The sequence below is a fragment of the Notechis scutatus genome, chromosome 2 (genome assembly GCF_049901735.1).
Source record: "Notechis scutatus isolate UNSWTSFEM ecotype Mainland chromosome 2, rNotScu1.2, whole genome shotgun sequence".
Taxonomy (NCBI): Eukaryota; Metazoa; Chordata; class Lepidosauria; order Squamata; family Elapidae; genus Notechis; species Notechis scutatus.
The window spans coordinates 114449202-114456559 of NC_142010.1; the positions used below are offsets into that span (position 1 = coordinate 114449202).

The 7358-nt window shown below is 40.4% G+C and overlaps 1 long non-coding RNA gene across 1 annotated transcript; it reads right to left on the reverse strand.

Moving 5' to 3' along the window:
- Window positions 1-271: 271 nt before the first annotated feature.
- LOC148132198 (uncharacterized) lies at window positions 272-2800 on the reverse strand. Its single transcript, XR_015747318.1, has 3 exons — window positions 2677-2800; window positions 1452-1562; window positions 272-478 (listed from the first exon to the last, which is right to left on the reverse strand). It is a non-coding gene; the product is annotated as an uncharacterized LOC148132198 (long non-coding RNA).
- Between the last annotated feature and the right edge of the window lie 4558 nt (window positions 2801-7358).

Here is a 7358-nt window from a genome sequence, read left to right on the forward strand (position 1 = left end):
TAGGTTTGTACATCTGTATATGTATATAGGTGTGTGTGTGTGTGTGTGTGTGTGTGTGTGTGTGTGTGTGTACATCAATCATCTGGTCAAAATAACTTTCACTCATTAGTCAGTGCACATTTATAAATTCCAAATAATCAATTCTATAAAGTAATTTTTAAGAATTTTAAATATATGTACATTTCAAAAGGCAATCCATTGCAGGTATAGCATTCTATTGGGAACATTTGCAATTAATAGCCAGAGCAATTGCGAAGTCCCATTACTTGGCTTGGTTGAAAACAACAAATGTTTTCTTGATCTGTCTCACCATCTGGACTATGTTATATCATGCCCCCACTGCAGCTGCCTGAAATGGTGACAGAGAAGCAACATGGTGGAGGGAACATGAGTTGTGGACTTTATATGTCAAACTATGTAATCCAAGGAGTCATAACTGATCGTATGACAACCCTGGACATGAATATCACAGGCTTATCTGTAAAGGAACAGGTAGAGAGAGATTAGTTCACACAGTTTCAGCAAAGCCAGAATGCCATTAAAATAGGTTGCAGGAGCACATAGTTTCTTTAAGAAAGGTCAAACACAAAGCCCTATGAGTAATAGGTTGCCTGTGCTGGGTTTCTAATCTTCCTACACACTGCAAAACTGTCTTGAAAGCACTTGAGTATGGTGTTCAGAGCTGGCAGAAACCCTAAAACAGGGGTGTCAAACTCAAGGCCCGGGGGCCAGATCCGGCCCGCGGGTGATTAGATCTGCCCGCAGGGCCACCCTGGAAACGGCAAAAGACTGGCCTGTGGTGCCTCTGCCAGCAAAAACAGAACTCGGGTGGGCTGCACACAGCCCTCTTGAGCTCTGTTTTCATTGGCAGAGGGTTACTTACAGGAGGCCGTTGCAGCTGAAAACGGAGCTCAGGAGCCTGTTTACTCTGGCAAAGGGCTTGGGCCACCACAGGCACCCTGACACGAGTGATATCGAGCTGACCACACCCAATCTGGCCATGCCCACTCTGGCCCTCGGAGGTAAAATACAATCCTGATGCGGCCTTCAATGAAATCGAGTTTGACACCCCTGCCCTAAAAGGAGAGGCCTCTCTGAATCCTGGTTAGATTTTGGAATTCTCCCACCCTTATTTTCTGGCAGTGGCAGTTCTTGTTTCATCACTATGAGAAACAAAAGTGGTTATAGGAGCTGGGACGGTGTAGCATGTTCTGCTAAGGTATGGATGATTTAACCACAGGTTTCCAAATAAACAAACTGTAATTGGCAAAACCAAAACCAAACCATAATGTAGTTTAAGATGTTGTGTGAACTCTATCATATGTTAACTCTTCTTGTAGCTAGAGATATCTCTGAACTGGAATGTGATATTGGAACCCAGCAGTTTCTTGCCAGAGAACCAATAACCATGATTTTATTGATCTGGTTTGGAAAATAGTAGATAAAGATACCCTTAAAATGCAGTGTTCCTATTATCCTCAGTTCCAGCTCCTATGATCCAGCAGCATTTTGTTAATGGAGATGAATTCAATATCTAGAGGTTATCACATTGGAGAAGGCTGCTATGAAATAAAAGAGAAAAAAACTGTTACTTCCATATTGAAGATTAGCGCTTGGTTGATCAGATGCAAGAAAAGCTATAGCTTAGATTTAATATGAGGATAATTACTGCTAAGGAGGGGTTATGCTGCTTTATTTGTTATTCAGATGCCACATATCCCAAACATGGCTGGGTTTCTTCCAGTCAGAACATATGAAGAAAATCAAACTCATTCCAAACTATTGAGAAGCTACCCAGAGCAATAATAAAAAGGTAAGACCAAGTCAGCATTTTGTAGCAAAATTCTGCAGTTTGTTTATGTTGAACTGCAAGCTAATTGTTGTACTATCATCCCCCCCACCCATAGCATTTTAGGCAGAGATGCAAGTATCTAAAGATATGACATGTCCTTAATTATTTATATTATTTAACAAGTTTAGTATGGTCTTAGACATTTCTTAGAAATAGTATTACAAGCAATACAAGTAGGATAGCACTGATGGCTTTTGTAAAAGTCATTTCTTAGAAATAGTATTACAAGCAATACAAGTAGGATAGCACTGATGAGTTTTGTAAAAGTCAAGTGCTGTCTCCCACATGATATCATCTGGCCATCTGCTCCCATGGAAGACACAGTACTATGCTGGGTTTTAATTGTGAAACAGCAAAAGTTGTGCAACCAAGTCTTTCTCTGATTTATTTTATCTTTATAATCTAGGCTGAATTACACACACACACACTCTCTCTATTTAACAGATGATTCCAGATTCTGCAACTAACATTTTCAATTTCAAAACTCTCTGGAACAAACCCTGCAACTAAGAACTTGAGTTTAGTTTACTTTTATTGTCATTGCACCTCGTACAACAAAATTAAATGCCATCTTCAGTGTACATTATTACTATGAAAATAAACACAAACACACATCCTTCACATTCTATACATTGAATTGAAAACTCAATGAATTGATATTGAATTGATATTGCATTAATATTGCACTATACTGTAGAATTCAATAGATTTACCGCCCTGGGAGCTGTTTTTCAGCCTATTTATCCTTGCTTTTATTATCCTGTACCATCTGCCAGATGATAATAGTTCAAAAAAAATAAAAAAAGGGATGGAAGAGTTATTACCAACATAGATGGACCTAAAGCTTGATTGGTATAAAGCAACTCCCTCTGTCAGCAAAGAAGCCAAAACACCTAACTGAAAGCCGAACAAGACCGATGTTGCCGTCAGAACTATTCCTGTGTTTTCCAAATTCAGCAGAGGACTAAGATATCTTTAGGTACCATGAGGTAAGAAACGTTGCACTACAAATAATAACAGCCAGCAGCAAAGTGCACAGTGGAGCACTTTGTGGAAATATTTCCATATGTGGAAATATGATAGTAATATTCATGTAATCAGCCCACAGCATTGCAATTTGTTTTTTTTAAAGGGGGGGGGGAGGAAAGCCAATCCTGCCCTTGAAAATGAAGAGAGGATTTTGTGTTAAAAATAGTGACCAGGCTTCTCTTTCCTGATGAGAACATACTGTGCTAAAGAGATCATCGGGGCTGTACACGCCAGCTTGTGTTTTGCGGGGGGCTGCTCCACGTTCCTATCAACAATACTTTCTTCGCTTTTCAAGAGCTATCGTTGTTCCAACCTCCTCCTTCCAACTCTCTTGTTGCTTTCATCCCTCCTGCACAGAAGGCGCATTAATAGTTTAAACTTTCTTTCTGGGATCAGCTCTGCTGAATTCCCAAAGTAATTCTGCATATGTCATATGCCAACCCGGAACCTTTTTTTCCCCCATGCTATATTTAGCTTGTAGGAAGTAGCTGATAGGCACTGGGAAGTGGCCTGTGAGGAACCGGGCGCATATCAATAGCCTCGTTTCGTAGTTTGCCTTGGCTCTTCCGTGGATTATTTTTTTTCTTCCCCAACTAATTAATGTTTCCATTGGTGCTAGAAACTTCCTTTTTGGAGCAGGAATCTTTCTCACACAGGAATTAATTTCATTTATCTAATGAAATAGAACTTTATTCATGAAAGTAAATGTTGTAATATAACTGCTTAGTCTTTAAAGTCCACAAATCTCTTATCTTCCTCATTTTGCTAGCCAGTTATTAGACATGATTATTTTGCTGTCCACTTGTTTGTCCAGTAATCTTCTATGTATGTTGCCATTTAACACTGAATTCAGGATGTATACGACCAATCTTTTTCAAGGCAAGCTCCCTTTTCGTAGGAAGAGCAGATCTGTGCATCATAAGCTCCTTAAAACAAATCTATCAATGCTTCATGTGCCAAATAACACCTTCGTAATATTTACTATCATTCTTCATATTAATAAAGTTTTGAACTAGAGAGCGCATGGGTTAAACCTTTAGTAGATAAAAGCCTTTTTCTTTAACTTATGATTTTGGGTTATATTTCACTTGCCCCTACTAGCCCTGGCACAAATATGCCAGAGCAGCCTGTTATCTTCTAAGTCCTCATAATATTGCTGTTGTCTAATTCCCAGCACACATCTGAGGCAGCTTCATATCATGTTTAGACATTCTAGTTTTAAAACAAGGTTTCCCCTCTTATCCCAACAGAAATGTGGCCATAGATATTATCTCGCTACTTCATTCATCATTTTATGGTTGACGTGGTTACGTTCGGTGGTCTGATTCAGATTCACAGGTGACTGCTAGAGGGGAGAGCCTGAAGGGGTACTAGAGAAAGTTCAGACTGCACCCATCCTGAGCACCTGCCACCTACTAATTTAGAATTTGGCAGGTACAGGTAGTCCTTGACTTACAACCACAATTGAGGCCAAACTTTCTGTTGTTAAGCGAGACATTTATTAAGGTGAGATTTGCCCCATTTTATGACCTTTCTTGCCACAGTTGTTAAGTGAATCACCACAGTTGATAAGTTAGTAACCCGGTTGTTAAGTGAATCAGGCTTCCCCATTGACCTTGCTTGTCAGGTCACAAAAGGGGAATCACATGACCTCGGGATACAGCAACGGTCATATGTATGAATCGGTTGCCAAGCATCTGAAATTTGATCACATGATCATGGGCACGCGACAAGGGTCGTAACTGTGAAAAATGGTCATGTCACTTTTTTCAGTACCCTTGTAATTCTGAATGGTCACTAAATGAACTGGTGTAAGACGAGGACTCTCTGTACAGTAGCTAAACCTCCTATTCTAGGTATCTACTGAAACTCACCACATCCCACTTTTTAAGGGTAAGGTGGTTTCTAGTTTTCCCCCAGGGACAGGTTATACTTGGTGGGAGAAGAAATGAAGCCAGGTGGAACTACCAATTCCATTCCTTAAAGTGAACTGCCATATGTAAGTAAGGACAGCACCATTTGTTGGTCTCATCAACAGCCATAAAGGGGATGCAGTTTCTCCTAGCATGCTTTCCTAACAATCCAAGGACTGGTGCTGTTGAGTTGACTCACTAGTTGGGAATTGACCAAGGAGAGCAGTTTTCAACAACAGCTTCATAGCAAGTGCCAGACACTTGCTATTTCATTTTATTTTTAAAACGTTCAAATTATTTTGCTCTCTATTTAGATGGTAATGCCTTATTGTGTTTGCATATGTTTTCAATTTTTTTTATTAACATTATGATTATGGGCCTCAAAAGTTGGAAGAAGTCTGAATCTTTGTGAATCCCTGATGCCAAATCTGCTTGTAAAACCAGAGCTGTTGAAATATCTTGCTCTTAGCATCTTTAGAAGAAGCGTAGCAAAAAGTGGTTTGGGGTCATACTTGGGGCAATAAGAAGCATCTTGGCAGGAACCTACAGCATCATGTGCCACAGTGAAAGTATTGATTGTGGTTTTGCAAAATTTACAAACTTGCAAGAACAGTAAACTGTGAAGTAAAATTCATAGAACGTGGTTTGTGATTTAGAAAACCCCTAACACATAGGACCAGATTCCATTCTGATTAAACGTCAGGCTACAAAACATGCAAAGCTTCTTGTGTCTATTTAGGACTTTCCATCTTCTTGCCTGAATTTAGGGCTGACATCAGCATCTATCAGCCATGAGAAGATGATCGTGTGCCCTACAGCAGATCCATGCCTTGGAGTCCTCCTCTGAGCAAGTATGTCTTTATGACATCAAGGAAGTGTCACTCCAGGGCTTGTGGGCAGCTATATTGGAAGCTCCCAATGAACTAATTGTCACAACAGTTGACCACAATGGATAACATACCAGCTAAATCTATAGTGAGAGGCCCAGGAGAAAGAACTTGATGGAATATCCCTTCATGTTTGGAATCCTATCTTACCAAGTCTTCTTTGATTGCTTTCTCGTGATCTCTTAACTACTTCCAGAGCAGCAAAGGCAGCCTTCTTATAGAGCAAGGTAGGTAACCTATGTTAATATTTTGATTCTCCTTTTTGCAGCCCTTGAAACCTCTTGCAGCCAGGACTATTCAAATTCCTGATATCTTTAAGGGGGGGAAACAGGTGAAAGCAGTAGCACATGCCTCAAAGTTGGCATCTTTATGCCAAAATTGGCTTAAAGAGCCGTGGTGGCACAGTGGTTAGAATGCAGTACTGCAGGCTACTTCTGCTGACTGCCGGCTGCCTGCAATTTGGCAATCTCACCAGGCTCAAGGTTGACTCAGCCTTCCATCCTTCCAAGGTCGGTAAACTAAGGACCCAGATTGTTTGGGGGCACTATGCTGACTCTATAAACTGCTTAGAGAGGGCTGTAAAGTCGTATATAAGTCTAAATGCTATTGCTATGAAGATTTGAAAATAAAGAGCATTTTTGAGCTACTCCTAGAGGCAAAAACCTGTTCACATGCAAAATAAGGCATCATTCACCTTGTGAGCTTCAATCGCCCCCAGGTGAGTTTTTGGAACTCAAGAGCATTTCTTATACCTGCTACACATAAAACTACACCTATTGCTTGCAAGGACATTTCCTTTCCTCTGAACTTCGGAGCCACGGTCACACCAAAGGTCTTTCTTGCTTCCCTTAAGAAGAATAGAAACAAGGCTGAAAAACACTAATGGTGTAATCATGGTAGGATGTAATCAAAGTGTGGTTAACCATCACTGAAGTGGCTCTGCAAGGGATTAGATGGGATTGTGCATAGATGCTCCTTTGTTACCCCTTTCATCTACAAATCCAGTGATAACTGAAGCTCAAGTGCTGCTCCCAAATTGTGCTCTCAGATTGTGAATGTTCTCTTCCAGGAGAACACATAATCCCATCTAAAGCAGTCCGAACCTCAATTTCAACAGCACCTCTGTCTTGTTGAATTGGAATGGATTTAATTTCAGTTTATTCTTGCTCATCCAGCCCATCACCTTCTGCATGACCTGCTAGCCATGGACCATCAGCAATGCTCCAGGAAAACAGATGGAGAAGATATGAACAGTTGGCATAGTCTCCATCTCACCCTGTCCCACTGCAAAGGCAGCATTTGCCCCCCCCAAAAAAACCCTTCCACTTCTAAAATGCAATTGTTCAACTGCTTGTGATCTGTCCATGATGGCTCATATTGACGTTTAAGGATTTGGGAATTATCCTCTGTTATAGAATAGAATAGAATATTTATTGGCCAAGTGTGATTGGATACACAAGGAATTTGTCTTGGTGCACATGCTCTCAGTGTACATAAAAGAAAAGATACATTCGTCAAGAGTCGAGAATCATAAGGTACAACACTTAATGGTAGTCATAGGGTACAATCAGCAATCAAATCACACTAGGAAACAGTCAATACAAATTCTAAGATTACAAGCAACAAAGTTACAGTCCTACAATCACAAGTGGGAGGGGATGGGTGATAAGAAGTGAT